This window comes from Balaenoptera borealis, assembly GCF_965194805.1.
Source record: "Balaenoptera borealis genome assembly, chromosome: 2".
Classification (NCBI taxonomy): Eukaryota; Metazoa; Chordata; class Mammalia; order Artiodactyla; family Balaenopteridae; genus Balaenoptera; species Balaenoptera borealis.
This window is the reverse complement of record NC_138867.1, coordinates 164,039,737-164,059,519: the sequence shown is the minus strand read 5'-3', so window position 1 is coordinate 164,059,519 and position 19,783 is coordinate 164,039,737. Positions and strand designations below refer to the sequence as shown.

Below are 19,783 nucleotides of genomic sequence, written 5' to 3'. Positions count from 1 at the left end.
AAAAAATCCAGATGACTTTGAAGCAAATGTTTCTGTTCGTTGAAGAATAAGGATGTCTTCTGCCAAATGCAGCCATTTCCAAACTCAATGAAGGACTATGGCTCATATATCAATCCTGCCCCTTCCTAGCTCGGCCCTCATTCTCTGACCATCTTCTCCGAATTCCCTTGCAGGATTCCCTTCAGGACCATTGCTAATTCATGCCTTCTGGAATCCACCTTCCTCATAGCTATTGAGGCTTTTCCCACCTTTTCAGAAAAAAGTTTGCCCTGGGTGATATACATAAATCTTTGCTCAGCCTCAACCAGCTTGCTTTCTAGCTAACAGGTTTATCTGTGGCCCCAGGGGGCAGGACAGTGTGAGACAGGGGGCTCAAAAGACTATTAGCTTTCAGTACACAGCTAGGTAAACTAATTCCACCAAAGATCACAGGTTTCTATATTTCCTTGAATATGCTTTTTTTTTTAAAACGTCATCAAAATTTCACGTTTTAAATATTTTTTTTAAAGGAATTCCTTTTTTATTATTATTATTTATTTATTTATTTTTGGCTGTGTTGGGTCTTCGTTTCTGTGCAAGGGCTTTGTCTAGTTGCGGCAAGCGGGGGCCACTCTTCATGGTGGTGCACGGGCCTCTCACTATCGCGGCCTCTCTTGTTGCGGAGCGCAAGCTCCAGATGCGCAGGCTCAGTAGTTGTGGCTCACGGGCCTAGTTGCTCCGCGGCATGTGGGATCTTCCCAGACCAGGGCTCGAACCCGTGTCCCCTGCAATGGTGGGCAGATTCTCAACCACTGCGCCACTAGGGAAGCTCAGGATTTGTATTGTATTGCTAACAAAGAGACTGCATTTCTCCTCTGATGAATGTGCACAAGAAAGCATGCTGTCCCCGGTGATCGTTGGGTACCGTCTCATGATCCTGAGGGAAGCCATCCTATCCTTCTGGTTACGTGATACAGTGGGTTTCCTTATTGTTTAGGCCAGTTTTATTTGGAGTTTCAATTTTTACAGTGAAAAGTTGTCATAACTCTTTCTGTTCTAGGGGTTTTTTTTTGTTTGTTTTGTTTTTGTCAATTCCTGTTGGGTATTATTTGTATTGTTGATGTGGCAAGAACTCTACTGAGATATAGTCTTCTTGTCTTTATATTATGAATATATCTCTAAGTTTATCACTTATCATTTACTCCTTACTCTTGTTTAATATAGAGAAGATTATAATTTAAGTCTATTAAATCCATCAGTGTGTTTCTGCATGATGTATTCCATTGCTTTTACTTTTATTCATTCATTCATTAAAGTGTGTGTGTGTGTGTGTGTGTGTGTGTGTGTGTGTGTGTGTACTACAAGGTGCCAAGTACTACAAGAGGCAATAAGACTATTTATTGTGAGACAAGAAAGACACAGCCCCTGTCCTCGTGGAGTTCATATCCTGGTGGGGGATTGAGAATATGTTAGACGTTCACTGAAAAGCCACACAAGTGTGTGTAAGCTACTAAAGGATAGAGGCTACAGAGGGAAGGACCCAGTCTAGGAGCGCTTTCATAGGAGGGTTAGGTCTAGTTAGGGAAGTCAGGGGAAGCTTTCCTGGGGAAGTGGTGACTGAGCTAAGAATGATAAATAGGACTTAGGTAGTGGGCTAAGAGCATTACAGGCAGTGGAAAGAACAGGTCCAAATGTCCTGCTCAGGGGCAAGCACAGGAAACAGGAAGGACTGAAAGAATGTAGAACATGGTCCACATCCTCAGAGGGGCATGGTGTAAGTGAAGGCGGAAGGTTGAAGGGTGGGAAGTGGGGGATGCTGACCATGCAGGGCCAGTAAGTCCATGTTAAGGAGTTGTGTCTCCTTCCTAAGATCTATGGGAAATCACTGAAGGTGTCATCTTTGACAACCACATTACTTTTACCTCCAAACATCCAATCTCATAACAAGTCCTAACAATTTTGCTTTCTAAATATCTCTTCAGTCTATCCACTTCAATCCATCCACTTCTGTTCGTCATTACCAACACTTCCTCAGCCCATTCTATCATCATTTCTGTCTGGACTAAGGGAATAGCGTCCTGAACGATCTATTTGCACCTACTCCTGCCCCACTCCAATCCATTCCTGCACAGTTATGGGAAGACAGGCCTGACCTTGATACCATTTGATGACACAGAAAACACTGAAAGAGGACCAGTTTGTTTTTCATTAGTCTTGTTCTTGAGAGGTTGTGGAGTGGGCAGTTCATGAGTTTAATCTTGGACCTGCTGAGTTTTAAATATCCCTGGGATGTCCTAGAGAAGAAGCCAAGCCGGAGGTGTCTGTTAGGTAGATATCTTCTGCCTCCCCATCTAGAGCCACTCTCCACCCATCTCTACGCTGATCCCTGCCCGGAGACATTGACGTGTGTGGGATGTCAAGATTCCATGTATCCCCAGCACCTGCTCCCGTGTGCTCTGCCTTCTAGTTGCGTTCAGCCCATAGGAGGTACATGAAGGAAGAAGCGTGAAGGCTGAGTATTTACTCAATACGATATACAACCTGCATCATCTCTTCCTCTTCCCCACCTCCTCCTCTTTCCACCCTGCCTCCTTCAAACCCTCCTCCTCTGCCTCCTGCTCCTCCTGCTCTTCTTCCTCCCACCTCTTCCTCTTTTTTTCTCTCTCGAATCCAGTAATCATTTCCACCTCCTCCTTTTTTTAAAAATTAATTAATTAATTTTTGGCTGCGTTGGATCTTTGCTGTGCCCGGGCTTTCTCTAGTCGCGGCAAGTGGGGGCTACTCTTCGTTGCAGTGAATGGGCTTCTCATTTCGGTGGCTTCTCTTGTTGCAGAGCACGGGCTCTAGGTGCCCGGTCTTCAGAAGTTGCGGCACGCGGGCTTCAGTAGTTGCGGCACGCGGGCTCAGTAGTTGTGGCTCGCGGGCTCTAGAGTGCAGGCTGAGTAGTTTTGGCGCACAGGCTCAGTTGCTCCGTGGCATGTGGGATCTTTCCGGACCAGGGCTTGAACCCCTGCACTGGCAGGTGGATTCTTAACCACTGAGCCACCAGGGAAGTCCCTAACCTCCTCCTTTAAGCCTAGGCAGTAAAAGCTCCCTGAGATGCTGGACTACTGTCCTCTGTTGTTTTCCCCAAACCCTTTGCAAATGATCTCTTGACTAAAGTCTCCTTAATTACGGTACATTTGAATGTGCCACCTTTCTCTTTCAGGGATTCTGACTTATACTGATAGGTAAGAAATGCCTGGGGGAGAGTTAAATTTGAGTCACCTGAGTAGAGGTGGTACTTGGAGCCGTGGGTATATGTGAATATCTTGGGAGACAGTGTAGAGAAGGAATGGGCCCTGAGGAACTCAAACATGTAATGGCTTTCAGAGGAGGATAATCTTGCAAAGGAATTGGAGAAGTAGCAACCAAAGTGAGGTGAAAAATCAGGGCAGTGTGTGTCATAGAAGTCAAAGGAAGCAAAGGGAAGAAAAAGAGTGTTGGTAGTCAAGATTATCAGTTTGTCCTGCAAAGTCATTGGATTTAGTGACTTATACCATCGTGAATCTGTTACATATTTTCTGTGCTCCCTCTGAATAATGATTTAAATTTTTTTACATTAACTTCTCTATAATTGCTTTTAGGTAAATACAGTCAAATTTGTTTTAGAACGTATTTTAAGGTAAAAAATTAACTACCCTTCCTTAACCATTATTCCAACATTATTTATTTTATACTTTCTCTATTACCATTATTTCCTCCAACATTCACTGTTTCCAAAAATATAAAGAGATGTTTGTGCACTTTCTACTAGATGTATAAGAGCTTTCTATTTGACTGTATCATAGTGGTTCAACGGTTGTCGCTTTAGCATTCATTTTAAAATTGATCCATTACAACAAGTCTAACCTCTTAATTTTAATTTTCAGAATTCTATTATCAATAGCCCCATTTATTCTTCCAGATAAACTTTATATTTTTTTAACATCTTTATTGGAGTATAATTGCTTTACTATGGTGTGTTAGTTTCTGCTTTATAACAAAGTGAATCAGTTATACATATACATATGTCCCCACATCTCTTCCCTCTTGCATCTCCAGATAAACTTTAGAACCATTTTATCAATTAAAAAAGACTTCATTGTGATTTTTTTCAAGACCGTGAGACATAGATGGCCAACCAGAGTTCCTAAGGTTCAGTGTATGTAACTGTGGCCGCCGCTTAAGCCTGCCAAAGCAGTGGTATGGCTGCTGCCCTTGTATTTGCTACCTCTAGAAACATTCTTGCCAGTAGTGGCGGCAGCGGGACTCAATTACCCTCTTTTCACACTCCCTCCAGAAGCTCCAGATGGCATCTTCCGTGGGCAATGTGGCCGACAGCACAAAACCAACGAAACGTATGCTTTCCTTCCAAGGGTTAGCAGAGTTGACACATCGAGCCTATCAGGCGGGAGATTTTGAGGCAGCTGAGAGACACTGCATGCAGCTCTGGAGACAAGAGCCAGACAATACTGGTGTACTTTTATTACTTTCATCTATACACTTCCGGTGTCGAAGGCTGGACGGATCTGCCCACTTTAGTACTCTGGCAATTAAAAAGAACCCTCTTCTGGCAGAAGCCTATTCGAATTTGGGGAATGTGTACAAGGAAAGCGGGCAGTTGCAGGAAGCAATCGAGCATTACCGGCATGCGTTGCGTCTCAAACCAGATTTCATCGATGGTTATATTAACCTGGCAGCCACTTTGGTAGCAGCAGGCGACATGGAAGGGGCAGTACAAGCTTACGCCTCTGCTCTTCAGTACAATCCTGATCTGTACTGTGTTTGCAGTGACCTGGGGAACCTGCTCAAAGCCCTGGGTCGCTTGGAAGAAGCCAAGGCATGTTATTTGAAAGCAATTGAGATGCAACTGAACTTTGCAGTAGCTTGGAGTAATCTTGGCTGTGTTTTCAATGCACAAGGGGAGATTTGGCTTGCAATTCATCACTTTGAAAAGGCTGTCACCCATGACCCCAATTTTCTGGATGCTTATATCAATTTAGGAAATGTCTTCAAAGAGGCACGGATTTTTGAACGAGCTGTGGCAGCTTACCTTCGTGCCCTAAGCTTGAGTCCAAATCATGCAGTGGTACATGGCAGCCTGGCTTGTGTATACTATGAGCAAGGGCTGATAGATCTGGCAATAGACACCTACAGGCGAGCTATTGAATTGCAACCACACTTCCCGGACGCTTACTGCAACCTAGCCAACGCTCTCAAAGAGAAGGGCAGTGTTGCCGAAGCAGAAGATTGTTATAATACAGCTCTCTGGCTGTGTCCCACCCATGCAGACTCTCTGAATAACCTAGCCAATATCAAGCGAGAACAGGGAAACATTGAAGAGGCAGTTCGCTTGTATTGTAAAGCATTAGAAGTCTTCCCAGAGTTTGCTGCTGCCCATTCAAATTTAGCAAGTGTATTGCAGCAGCAGGGAAAAGTGCAGGAAGCTCTGATGCATTATAAGGAGGCTATTCGAATCAGTCCTACCTTTGCTGAGGCCTACTGTAATATGGGAAACACTCTAACGGGGATGCAGGATGTTCAGGGAGCCTGGCACTGTTATACTCGTGCCATTCAGATTGACCCTGCATTTGCGGAAGCCCACAGCAATCTGGCTTCCATTCACAAGGATTCAGGGAATATTCCAGAAGCAATTGCTTCTTATCGCACTGCTCTGAAGCTTCAACCTGACTTTCGTGACGCTTATTGTAATCTGGCTCATTGCCTGCAGATTGTCTGTGACTGGACAGACTATGATGAGCACATGAAGAGGTTGGTCAGCGTTGTGGCTGACCAGTTAGAGAAGAACAGGTTGCCTTCCGTGCAGCCTCATCACAGCATGTTATATCCTCTTCCTCACGGTGTCAGGAAGGTTATTGCCGAGAGGCATGGGCACCTCTGCCTGGATAACATCAATGTCCTTCACAAACCACCGTATGAACATCCAAAGGACTTGAAGCTCAGTGATGGTCGACTGCGTGTAGGATACGTGAGTTCTGACTTTGGGAACCATCCTACTTCTCATCTTATGCAGTCTATTCCAGGCATGCACAATCGTGATAAATTTGAGGTATTCTGTTATGCCCTGAGCCCAGATGATGGCACAAACTTCCGAGCGAAGGTGATGGCAGAAGCCGATCATTTCGTTGATCTTTCTCAGATTCCATGCGATGGAAAAGCAGCTGATCGCATCCATCAGGATGGTATACACATCCTTGTAAATATGAATGGTTATACCAGGGGTGCTCGAAATGAACTCTTTGCTCTCAGGCCAGCTCCTATTCAGGCAATGTGGCTGGGGTACCCTGGGACTAGTGGCGCGCTTTTCATGGATTATATCATCACTGATCAGGAAACTTCGCCTGCTGAAGTTGCTGAGCAGTATTCTGAGAAACTGGCTTATATGCTCCATACTTTCTTTATTGGTGATCATGCTAATATGTTCCCTCACCTGAAGGAAAAAGCAGTCATCGATTTTAAGTCCAATGGGCACATTTATGACAATCGAATTGTGCTGAATGGCATCGACCTCAAAGCATTTCTTGATAGTCTACCAGATGTGAAAATTGTCAAGATGAAATGTCCTGATGGAGGAAACAACACAGACAGCAGTAATATAGCTCTCAATATGCCTGTCATTCCTATGAATACGATTGCAGAAGCAGTTATTGAAATGATTAACAGAGGACAAATTCAGATAACAATTAATGGTTTCAGTATTAGCAATGGACTGGCAACTACCCAGATCAACAATAAGGCTGCCACTGGAGAGGAGGTTCCCCGTACCATTATTGTAACCACACGTTCTCAGTACGGGTTACCGGAAGATGCCATTGTGTATTGTAACTTTAATCAGTTATATAAAATTGACCCATCTACTTTGCAGATGTGGGCAAATATTCTGAAGCTTGTTCCCAATAGCGTACTGTGGCTGTTGCGTTTCCCAGCAGTAGGAGAACCTAATATTCAACAGTACGCGCAAAATATGGGCCTTCCCCAGAACCGTATCATTTTTTCACCTGTTGCTCCTAAAGAGGAACATGTTCGGAGAGGCCAGCTGGCTGATGTCTGCTTGGACACTCCACTCTGTAATGGAAACACCACAGGGATGGATGTCCTTTGGTCGGGGACACCCATGGTGACTATGCCAGGAGAGACTCTTGCTTCCCGAGTTGCAGCTTCCCAGCTCACTTGTTTAGGCTGTCTTGAGCTTATTGCTAAAAATAGACAAGAGTATGAAGACATAGCTGTGAAACTGGGAACTGATCTAGAATACCTGAAGAGAATTCGTGGCAAAGTCTGGAAGCAGAGAATATCTAGCCCTCTGTTCAACACCAAACAATACACAATGGAACTAGAGCGCCTCTATCTACAGATGTGGGAGCATTATGCAGCTGGCAACAAACCTGATCACATGATGAAGCCTGTTGAAGTCACTGAGTCAGCCTAAATAATGACTGTGTGCACAGGAGAATTACCCCTGTACCTGAGCCTCAACCTTCTGGGGGAAAGGGAACTAGATACGTTACTTTATACTTACCTTTGTAGCAATATCATGTTGCAGATGGGTGACAGACAGTGATAACAAATAGCACAGCCAGACTTGCTTCCTGCATGATCATGACAGGGAGAGACACAAGAGATGGGAGACTGCTGTTCCACAAGGAGTCTCCGTAGAATTTTGCAGCAGCCAGGTGTTGCCTAAGTCTGGAAGGTCTGATCTCCCTTGGTCTTCCATGGGATGGGTGGTTAGTGTGGAGGGGAGATAGAGATTGCCCAGTCTTCTGAATTAATTTTTTCTTTATATTTGGGGTATTGGAGCAATTAAAAATATTTGGTTTCAGGTATTTTTATTCATGTGAAGTGTATATGATTCTCTTGAGATAAGGTTTTAAGCTAAAATATTCCTTGTTTTAGTTTCTGAACTCTACAGATAAATGGGGACTTTGCTGGTGTAGTCTTTTTATAGGTTTAATAAACCACTTGAGCCTATATCAGTCATTTTAGTGTCTGACATGTTTGGAACTATCAGTGCTTTGTTGGTTTATGGCTTAAATTCCTTTTCTGGTCCGTTTCCTTCTTCCCTTCCCCCCACTTTAAACATTTTCCTGTATCTTGGCTAACAAAAAACCAAGACTGATTCAAAACCTCCCAGAGTGTTTCTCTTAAACACATCATCTGGTGCCAAATGAAGATTCTTAGGAGTGATTATTAATTATGAAGGGCACAGTTGTGGTACTGTCACTGATGATAATAATAATGGATTTTTGGCCTAGAGTTTTGACCTACTTCACCAGTGTTTTACCGTTGACTGCCCCTCTATGCTGCTTCCAAAAGTGATAGTGTGTGATAAGATTTTTACTTTCACTTATAAAGTTTGTTTTCTTTTTTAAGTGAGTCCTGTTCTTCCTTTTTCTTTCACCAGAAATGAAATCCCAGGTAAGTACAAGTACTCAAATATTTGATCAGTAAGTCACAGTTATCTCCAGTACATTAAATAACTTTCATCAAAAAACATGTTATAGGTACAAAGCTCTGGAGGACCAGCTATGTATATGATTATTATGTTTCAGACCTTCTAGGGTGTTATATATAATAACTTGTCTTCTGGACGTGGTCTTGAAGTCTTTATGGATTCAGCCTCAGTAGTAGCGAACTGCACTGCTACTTGGTTTGGAGTATAAATTAGACTTTAGCCCACCTGGAAGTTGAGTTTTTGGTATTGAAAACCATAGGAATGAAATTATTGTATTTCAACAAAGGATTGAGGGCTTGAGGCTTAAACAAGCCAACATATGAATATATGTTTTTATCTTGCTGTACTGCACATATGCTGTCTAGTAACAGATATTTTGTCTGCTACTGGTGTTCTAGATTCTGTCTTTCCAAAGCGCTGAGGCAGTGCATCTATTCTGTAGTTGCAGCTGATGCCTGAATGTATCCTAGCTGACAAATGATTGATTAATAAGAACTTGAATTTCGGAAAGATTTGTACTGTTAACCAAAATCTGAGCAAGGAGTCTCAAATGTAATTCTTAGCCAGAATTACATGTTAATGAACGATTTAACAGTGTAAATCAAGGAACATCAGTGTAGGGATTTCTTTTAATTTATTTTTTACCTGCTTGAAATAATCAGTTAAACGTTGCCAGCTTGGTTGCAGATGAATGGACGTTTGAAGTTCACCACACTACTTCATGTGGAATAGTATAATAGACTTCCAGCGCCCTCAAGGCTGTGAACTTGCAGCCATTTTACATAGCACAGCATCCCCCTAGAGGGATGAATCTTTCCCTGCCCGAAAAGTAGCCGCTCTGGTTGAAGCTTTGCTTTTTGTGACAGGCTTTTGTTTCCAGGTGACATGTCTGTGGAAGACTTAATTCTGAATAGAGATATAGATATTACTGGAAACTAATTGTTTTTTCTATTATACTCTTCTTCATCAAAAAAGTAAAACATTTACATTGTGCTACAGAAATTCAGATGTTGTCTTGCAATCTTTAAACAATAAATGAATGATTTGCCCTTAAAAACAAAAAACAAAAATCAAAAAAACTTCATTGTGATTTTGTTTGGGATTATTTTAATCCTGTAAATTAAATGGGAAAGAAGTTAAATCTTTATTATATTGCCTTTTAGCCAGAAACTTGATAGATAGATAGATAAATCCATTTATCTTCAAATCTCATTTTTAACTCTAATAAAAGTGTAACCATTTTCTTCAAATAATATGTTAATATATTTTGTGAAGGTCATTTCCAAATATTTTATATTTACATTCTTTTTTACTGATGTTTCTTAGATATTCTTTGCTACTCTTTCTCTGACTTTTTTTGGTATAATAGTAATATATGTTTCTGGTAGAAAAAAATGAGAAGAAATCAAGAGAAAACAACCTAAATATAATTCTAATAGTCAACACCCAGATTCCAATACAGTTAACTTTTTGGTGTACTCAGTAAATGCTTTTTATATGCTTATGTATGTGTATTTTTATATTTCTTATGTAAATGAGATATCATACTGTTCTGTAACTTCTTTCATCTACTATACAAGGAACATCTCATGTCAGTGTATGCACTTCATTGCTGGATGCTATTCTGTTATACAGATGTACCTTAATTTATTTAACCAGATCTTTACTGGGGACCTTTGTTGTTGTTTCTAACTTTCCAGCATGAAATCATTCTGTGATAAAGCTCTTTTTACCTCCTCAATTCCAAAGAGCCTTGACATTTTATTAAGTATCGGATATATACAAAAGAATATTTATAAAATAAATGTTTAAGGACAAAAAAAGTAACAAGGACATGATCACTTGTGCACCTACTGTCCCATTTAAGACATAGAACATTTAAGCTCCTATGTGTCCCTCTCCAATCCCATCCTTCCTAATCATTCTGTATATACATCTGTGTGTGTATGTATATATACATATATATGTATGTATATATGATTTTTGCATGCTTTTGAACTTCATATAATTGGAATTTACCATATGGGTCTTTCTGGGACATACTTTTTCCACTTAATAACATGTTCCTGAGATGCATCCACGTTGTTGCAAATAACTACAGTTTATTCATGTTTATTTCTGTATAGTATTCAATTATATGAATATATCAGAATTTTACTCCATTCTACTGTTGGTGAATATCTTGGTTATTTCTAGTTTTTGCTCTTACAGATATGCTACTTTGAACATCTTGTACCTACCGCCCACTACATGTGTACAAGATTTTCTCTAGGCCAAACATCAGAGAGTAGAATTGCTGAGTCAAAAGGCATGCATACCTTCAACCTAATAGATAATGCAAATTATCTTCCAAAATGGTTGAAATAAATTGACTCTCCCACAAACACTGTATAAGAATTCAGTGGTTCCACATCTCTAATTCTTGGTATTTCACATTTAAAAATTTCTGTCAAGCTGATGAGATTGAAATAATATGCCACTGTGGTTTTAATTTGCATTTCCCTGATTACAAATGAAGTTGAACATATTTTCATATGTTATTTTACCATTTGTGTTCTCTCTTCAGTGATATGCCCAGTCAAATCTTTTTCCCCTTTAAAATAAATTAGGTTGTAGTTTTCTGAATGGCTTATAGTTTTTATATGGTCTGGATACTAACCCTTTGTCATATGGGTATAGCAAATACCCTCTCCCAGTGTGTGGCTCATCTTTTCACTTCTGTTATGGTATATCTTGATGAACAGAAGTTCTTCATTTTAATGTAATTGACTTTAATATTAATTTACTTTACTCCCTGTGCTTTTCTGTCTCGCTTCAGAGATTCTTCTCATCCGTTAATTGAAAAGGGCATTTTCTTTTATTACTTTCAAAAAGTTTAAAAACTCTACCTAATTTTGAGTCTTTTAGACACCTAGAATTGATTTTTGGCATGTGGTGTGAGGTAGGGGTTCAGATACCTTCTTTTCTATATGAATACCCAGTTGTCTCAGCATCAGTTATTTAAAGCTCATACTTTCTCAACTGATTTTCAGTGTCCGTTCTGATACACTTGAGAATCAACTTGCCAAGTTCCACTATCCATTCCTCAATGCCCACCAGTCAAAATAAATACTTTGTTGGGATTTTAAATGTAATAAAAGAAATCTATGGATCAATTGGAAAAGCAATGACAACTTTATAATATTGAATTTTCCTACCCATAAACATAGTATCTCTTTCCATTTATTTAAATTTCCTTTGATTTCTCTCAGTCATTTTATGATTTTCTGTATACAGGTCTTACTCATATTTTGTTAAATCTCTTCCTAGGTAATTCATATTTTTGATACTACTGTAAATGGCATCTGTCTTTTTATTACACGTTCTAATTTTTTGTTGCTGGTATATAGAAATGCATTTTTAAAATATTGACCTTATAAGTATCAATTTTACTAAAAAATCTTAATTCTATTTTTATGTATAGGAAAATTTTTAAAGTGGGGGGAAGGGAAGAAGGAAACGGACCAGAAAAAGAATTTAAGCCATAAACCAGCAAAGCACTGATAGTTCCAAACATGTCAGACACTAAAATGACTGATATAGGCTCAAGTGGTTTATAAAACCTATAAAAAGACTACACCAGCAAAGTCCCCATCTTTAATATGTATTTTTATGTATATGTAAAAATCTTATCTCCTACAGATGACTCCCTAGTTTCTGCTCTCTAATCATTATAAATTATATATAAATTTTATACTATCTGATATTTCCAACACCTGATTGACTTTTTGTGGGTGATGTGAGTTGCTTGTTATTTTGTTGGGTCTCGCTCATGATGCTTTTCTTTTCTAATTGTGAATTCATATTTCTATGGGAATTCTTTGAAGCCTAGATAGAAGGGAGTTCATTTAAAAAGGATTTGCATGTGTTTCTGCCAGATGCTCATGGGTACTACTGAAGGAGGGCCACTTTAAACTAAATTCTCAGCTTGAAGGTTTTCCAGACCACCCAGGTAGTGCAACTCTGGCAACAAAACTCACACGTGAGGGCTAGCTTGTACTTAGAAACTTTCAGGAAAGATTTTTCTTCTCCTTTACCAGCGCCAAATTTTAACATAAGCAAATGTCCTTGTTGTCTGCAATGGGGGCAATTTTATTTCTAGTATACCCTTTCGAGCTTTATGTAGGATTGTCTTTTATGCTGCCCTCTTTGGGCTGGACCTAGGCTTTGTCAACTATCATCCATATTTCACAAGGCTGTGAACACTGGATCTCAAGATCCCCTGATTTGTCAAAAGTCCTCAGTGCAAAGGCCATTAGCAGTGCCTGGGTCATCTCACTTGGGCCTTGCTTAGAATTCCTTTTGGCCTTATTTTATTATCAGGTCCCTGATGCATTTAAAAATATATATATTTCTATATTTTATTCATTGTTTTTAGTTATTCTCAATGGGAAGTTTGTGAAGGGCATGTAGTTTGCTAAGCAACCCCCACCTCACTTCAGCTACACCTTCTCATATCCTAGATCTTTCATTTCCAATATCTATTTCACCTCCTAAATCTCAATTTCAAATATCTTCTCTATGGCCATCATCTCCTATCTTTGGGTGCCTCTAATTTACCAGTCCCACCTTAACAATTCTCCAGCCCTATTAGGACTCCCAATTCAATCACCCCCAAATATTCACTGGCCCTTTACTCAGGTTCTTCCTCATCCACATTAGAGTCTACGCTGGGTCTCTGTGTTGCAAAATACAATAAAAATAGTGTCTTCTGTAGTTGTGCCATGCTATGGTACTGACTTTGTGTTTCATCATCATAATCACTCCTTTATACACACCCTCCATGTCTTTTTTTTTTTTTTTAAGTTTCATTAGGTCCCATTTGTTTATTTTTGTTTTTATTTCCATTTCTCTAGGAGGTGGATCAAAAAAGATCTTGCTGTGATTTATGTCAAAGAGTGTTCTTCCTATGTTTTCCTCTAAGAGTTTTATAGTGTCCAGTCTTACATTTAGGTCTCGAATCCATTTTGAGTTTATTTTTGCGTATGGTGTTAGGGAGTATTCTAATTTCATTCTTTTCCATGTAGCTGTCCAGTTTTCCCAGCACCACTTATTGAAGAGACTGTCTTTTCTCCATTGTGTATCTTTGCCTCCTTTGTCATAGATTAGTTGACCATAGGTGCGTGGATTTATCTCTGGGCTTTCTATCTTGTTCCATTGATCTATGTTTCTGTTTTTGTGCCAGTACCATATTGTCTTGATTACTGTAGTGTTGTAGTATAGTCTGAAGTCAGGGAGTCTGATTCCTCCAGCTCCGTTTTTTTCCCTCAAGACTGCTTTGGCCATTCGGGGTCTTTTGTGTCTCCATACAGATTTTAAGATGATTTGTTCTAGTTCCGTAAAAAATGCCATTGGTAATTTGATAGGGATTGCATTGAATCTGTAGATTGCTTTGGGTAGTATAGTCATGTTCACAATGTTGATTCTTCCAATCCAAGAACATGGTATATCTCTCCATCTGTTGGTATCATCTTTAATTTCTTTCATCAGTGTCTTATAGTTTTCTGCATACAGGTCTTTTGTCTCCCTAGGTAGGTGTATTCCTAGGTATTTTATTCTTTTTGTTGCAATGGTAAATGGGAGTGTTTCCATAATTTCTCTTTCAGATTTTTCATCATCAGTGTATAGGAATGCAAGAGATTTCTGTGCATTAATTTTGTATCCTGCAACTTTACCATATTCATTAATTAGCTCTAGCAGTTTTCTGGTGGCAGTTTTAGGATTCTCTATGTATAGTATCATGTCATCTGCAAACAGTGACAGTTTTACTTCTTCTTTTCCAATTTGTATTCGTTTTATTTCTTTTTCTTCTCTGATTGCCGTGGCTAGGACTTCCAGAACTATGTTGAATAATAGTGGTGAGAGTGGACATCCTTGTCTCGTTCCTGGTCTTAGAGGAAATGCTTTCAGTTTTTCACCATTGAGAATGATGTTTGCTGTGGGTTTGTCATATATGGCCTTTATTATGTTGAGGTAGGTTCCCTCTATGCCCACTTTCTGGAGAGTTTTTATCATAAATGGGTGTTGAATTTTGTCAGAAGCTTTTTCTGCATCTATTGAGATGATCATATGGTTTTTATTCTTCAATTTGTTAATATGGTGTATCACATTGATCGATTTGCGTATATTGAAGAATCCTTGCATCCCTGGGATAAATCCCACTTGATCGTGGTGTATGATCCTTTTAATGTGTTGTTAGGTTCTGTTTGCTAGTATTTTGTTGAGGATTTTTTGCATCTATATTCATCAGTGATATTGGTCTGTAATTTTCTTTTTTTGTAGTGTCTTTCTCCGGTTTTGGTATCAGGCTGCTGGTGGCCTCATAGAATGAGTTTGGGAGTGTTCCTTCCTCTGCAATTTTTTGGAAGAGTTTGAGAAGGATAGGTGTTAGCTCTTCTCTAAATGTTTGATAGAATTCACCTGTGAAGCCATCTGGTCCTGGACTTTTGTTTGTTGGAAGATTTTTAATCACAGTTTCAATTTCATTACTTGTGATTGGTCTGTTCATATTTTCTGTTTCTTCCTGGTTCAGTCTTGGAAGGTTATACCTTTGTAAGAATTTGTCCATTTCTTCCAGGTTGTCCATTTTATTGGCATAAAGTTGCTTGTAGTAGTTTCTTAGGATGCTTTGTATTTCTGCGGTGCCTGTTGTAACTTCTCCTTTTTCATTTCTAATTTTATTGATTTGAGTCCTCTCCCTCTTTTTCTTGATGAGTCTGGCTAATGGCTTATCAATTTTGTTTATCTTCTCAAAGAACCAGCTTTTAGTTTTATTGATCTTTGCTATTGTTTTCTTTGTTTCTATTTCATTTATTTCTGCTCTGATCTTTATGATTTCTTTCCTTCTGCTAACTTTGGGTTTTGTTTGTTCTTCTTTCTCTAGTTTCTTTAGGTGTAAGGTTAGATTGTTTACTTGAGATTTTTCTTGTTTCTTTTGTTAGGCTTGTATAGCTATAAACTTCCCTCTTAGAACTGCTTTTGCTGCATCCCATAGGTTTTGGGTCGTCGTGTTTTCATTGGCATTTGCCTCTAGGTATTTTTTTATTTCCTCTTTGATTTCTTCAGTGATCTCTTGGTTATTTAGTAATGTATTGTTTAGCCTCCATGTCTTTGTGTTTTTTACGTTTTTTTCCCTGTAATTCATTTCTAATCTCATAGCATTATGGTCAGAAAAGATGTTTGATATGATTTCAATTTTGTAAAATTTACTGAGGCTTGATTTGTGACCCAAGATGTGATCTATCCTGGAGAATGTTCCGTGTGCACTTGAGAAGAACGTGTAATCTGCTGTTTTTGGATGGAATGTCCTATAAATATCAATTAAATCTATCTGGTCTATTGTGTCATTTAAAGCTTCTGTTTTCTTATTTATTTTCATTTTGGATGATCTGTCCATTGGTGTAAGTGAGGTGTTAAAGTCCCCCACTATTGGGCTTCCCTGGTGGCGCAGTGGTTGGGAGTCCGCCTGCCAATGCAGGGGGCACGGGTTCGTGTCCCGGTCCGGGAAGATCCCACATGCCGCGGAGCGGCTAGGCCCGTGAGCCACAACTACTGAGCCTGCGCGTCTGGAGCCTGTGCTCTGCAATGGGAGAGGCCGCGACAGTGAGAGGCCCGCGCACCGCGATGAAGAGTGGCTCCCGCTCGCCACAACTGGAGAAAGCCCTCGCACAGAAACGAAGACCCAACACAGCCAAAATAAATAAATAAATAAATAAATTTAAAGTCCCCCACTATGATTGTGTTACTGTCAATGTCCTCTTTTACAGCTGTTAGCAGTCGCCTTATGTACTGAGGTGCTCCTATGTTGGGTGCCTATATATTTATAATTGTTATATCTTCTTCTTGGATTGATTCCTTGATCATTATGTAGTGTCCTTCCTTGTCTCTTGTAACATTCTTTATTTTAAAGTCTATTTTATCTGATATGAGTATAGCTACTCCAGCTTTCTTTTAATTTCCATTTGCATGGAATCTCTTTTTCCATCCCCTCACTTTCAGTCTGTATGTGTCCCTAGGTCTGAAGTGGGTCTCTTGTAGACAGCATATATATGGGTCTTGTTTTTGTATCCATTCAGCAAGCCTGTGTCTTTTGGTTGGAGCATTTAATCCATTCACGTTTATGGTAATTATCGATATGTATGTTCCTATGACCATTTTCTTAATTGTTTTGGGTTTGTTTTTGTAGGTCCTTTTCTTGCCTTGTGTTTCCCACTTAGAGAAGTTCCTTTAGCACTTGTTGTAGAGCTGGTTTGGTGGTGCTGAATTCTCTTAGCTTTTGCTTGTCTGTAAAGCTTTTGATTTCTCCATCCAATCTAAATGAGATCCTTGCTGGGTAGAGTAATCTTGGTTGTAGGTTCTTCCCTTTCATCACTTTAAGTATATCATGCCACTCCCTTCTGGCTTGTAGAGTTTCTGCTGAGAAATCAGCTGTTAACCTTATGGGAGTTCCCTTGTATGTTATTTGTCATTTTTCCCTTGCTGCTTTCAATAATTTTTCTTTGTCTTTAATTTTTGCCACTTTGATTACTATGTGTCTCGGCGTGTTTCTCCTTGGGATTATCCTGTATGGGACTCTCTGCGCTTCCTGAACTTGGGTGGCTATTTCCTTTCCCATTGTAGGGAAGTTTTTGACTATAATGTCTTCAAATATTTTCTCGGGTCTTTTCTCTCTCTCTTCTCCTTCTGGGACCCCTATAATGCGAATGTTGTTGCATTTAATGTTGTCCCAGAGGTCTCTTAGGCTGTCTTCATTTCTTTTCATTCTTTTTTCTTTAATCTGTTCCACAGCAGTGAATTCCACCATTCTGTCTTCCAGGTCACTTATCCGTTCTTCTGCCTCAGTTATTCTGCTATTGATTCCTTCTAGTGTAGTTTTCATTTCAGTTATTGTATTGGTCATCTCTGTTTGTTTGTTCTTTAATTCTTCTAGGTCTTTGTGAAACATTTCTTGCATCTTCTCGGTCTTTGTCTCCATTCTTATTCCGAGGTCCTGGATCATCTTCACTATCATTATTCTGAATTCTTTTTCTGGAAGGTTGCCTATCTCCACTTCATTCAGTTGTGTTTCTGGGTTTTTTTCTTGTTCCTTCATCTGGTATATAGCCCTCTGCCTTTTCATCTTGTCTATCTTTCTGTAAATGTGGTTTTTGTTCCACAGGCTGCAGGATTGTAGTTTTTCTTGCTTCTGCTGTCTGCCCTCTCACCCTCCATGTCTTTCTTTTTTTTTTTTTTTTTTTGCTTCTCTCATCTGATCTGGCACAGTTATTGATTAAGCCCACATTTATCTGCCTACTCTGTACCCAGTTCTGGAGGAAAACAAGCAACTAGGCTAACTGGTTTCCTTCTAAATTTATGTGGCTTCAGGATGTAGAGAAATCCTTCTGTATTCGTCTAGTCAGTTCTCTCCACCACCTTTCAAAGCAGCTTCTCTCTGCAAATCCCCAGCCTTCCCTGACCCCGGCCCCCTTTCTCAGTTGATGGCTTCCCTTATTCCATGGAGACATCCTCATCCACTCACCACCAAACTCCCTGCATTTCTAATAGATGCTCACCTTTTCCTCTTGTGACTTCAGATGAACTCTCCATGTTCACATCTAGGGCCATTCTTTCCACTTGTGCACAGGATCCCACCCCCTTTTTCTCCCCTCCACCCCTATCAGTGGTTCTCTGTCATTCTGACTCTCCTCCTGCTCTGAGAATGAACACATCCTTTCAGATTTTTTTTTTTCCTTAACATAAGAGACAACTTCTTCTGGGAAGATGAAGTTGATGTACTTTCCCATATTCCTCCAGCTAAGTGAAACTAACACCCTTGGACATTACATATAAAAGAAACATAAGAAGGCTGAAAGGTAGAGAGAGGAAGGCAGATCAGCTAGGGACTTTGAGACCTGAGGAATGACACATGGTTAGTTCCTACCTTGTTTGTTTGTTTACCTCATATATCCCAGACTTGGAGCTGAAGAAGCTAGCAACCTGCAAACGCCAACAGGCACAGACAAAAAAAAAAAAACAACCTTCAACCAAAGCCTGGTCTGCTTAGCCAGAGAACCAGGAATAGGTCAGCCTAGTGAAATAGAAAACTTTTAGAATTATCTAAGCAGCTCTACTCCAGCCAAAAACCACAGAAAAAAAAACAAACAAAACAAAACTGTGGCCCCACTCCCACCCATGCCAGCCAAGTCCTAGAGGGGAGACTAGACTTCAGCCTTCCGCTAGGCTGTACCAAGGCACCCCAACACACCTGCCAATGTGGCGGCAGAGAAGGATACATAGGGAGCTGGGATTTTCATCCCCAACAGGCATGAATGATACACACTCTCCTCCCTCCCCTCTCCACAGTACCAGTGGAGACCACACGGGGAGCCTGGACTTCCACCCCCACTGGCAGTAACAAGGCCTCTCTCCCCATCCCAGATGGGGTACTGCCAGAGAAGGCCTAGGGGAGCTTCAGGGCTTTTGCCACCACCCGGCGGTAACGAGGCACTTCTGCCCCTCCCATCCAGGAAGGCATCCGTGAAGGCCTCGTGAGAAGCTGGCACTCCCACACCTGCCCAGCAGTAATGAGGAGCTCACAGCTGTAAGAGAGCGTACACTTTGCCTTCTAGGTCACTGTGTAACCCCAGTGCCTGGAATGACAGGGGCTAGTTGCATGATCTCGCTCAAATCACTCATCCCTTTGGTGTCGCAATTTGTTCCTCTGTAAAATGAGAATGAAAATAATAGCATCTACCTGTAGGTTGCTGTGAGGATTAAATGAGTCCATACATATAAAGCTCCTAGAATAGAAAGTGTTAGCCATTGCTGCTCCTGCTGGCATTGTCATTATTCATTCCTTACTGATTTATGTGCCTCTTAAAATATAGCTTTAGCCGTATCACATGAGTTTTGATTTGTAGTGTTTTCATTATTTTTATTTTCTAAATATTCTATGATTGCAATCATATTTCCCCATTTGTGCCCAAGAGATATACAGAAGGGTATTTTTGAATTTCCAAGTGGGTGGGAAATTTTTGTTTAAATGTTCCTAATTTATAGTTTTATTGCTCTGTGGTCAGAGAATGTCTGTGCACTTTGTGCTTTAGGAGATTTGTTGATGTCTTCTTTATAGTCTAGTCCATGATCTATTTTAAAAAATAAGTTCTTCAATTAAAATAGTTTTTCCCCTTTTCCTCATTGTGAAGGATACATCTTATCCCTAGCATAAAAGCTGGAAACATACTTTCCAACACACAAAACTAGACAGTTAAATGAAATAAAAGCGTCAAT

The 19,783-nt window shown here is 40.1% G+C and overlaps 1 pseudogene across 1 annotated transcript; it reads left to right on the top strand.

The window, feature by feature from the left end:
- The first annotated feature begins 2,089 nt into the window (after positions 1-2,089).
- On the top strand, positions 2,090-18,530 carry LOC309624046 (UDP-N-acetylglucosamine--peptide N-acetylglucosaminyltransferase 110 kDa subunit pseudogene; annotated as a pseudogene). Its single transcript has one exon. The product of its transcript is annotated as a UDP-N-acetylglucosamine--peptide N-acetylglucosaminyltransferase 110 kDa subunit pseudogene (transcript).
- The last annotated feature ends 1,253 nt before the right edge of the window (positions 18,531-19,783 follow it).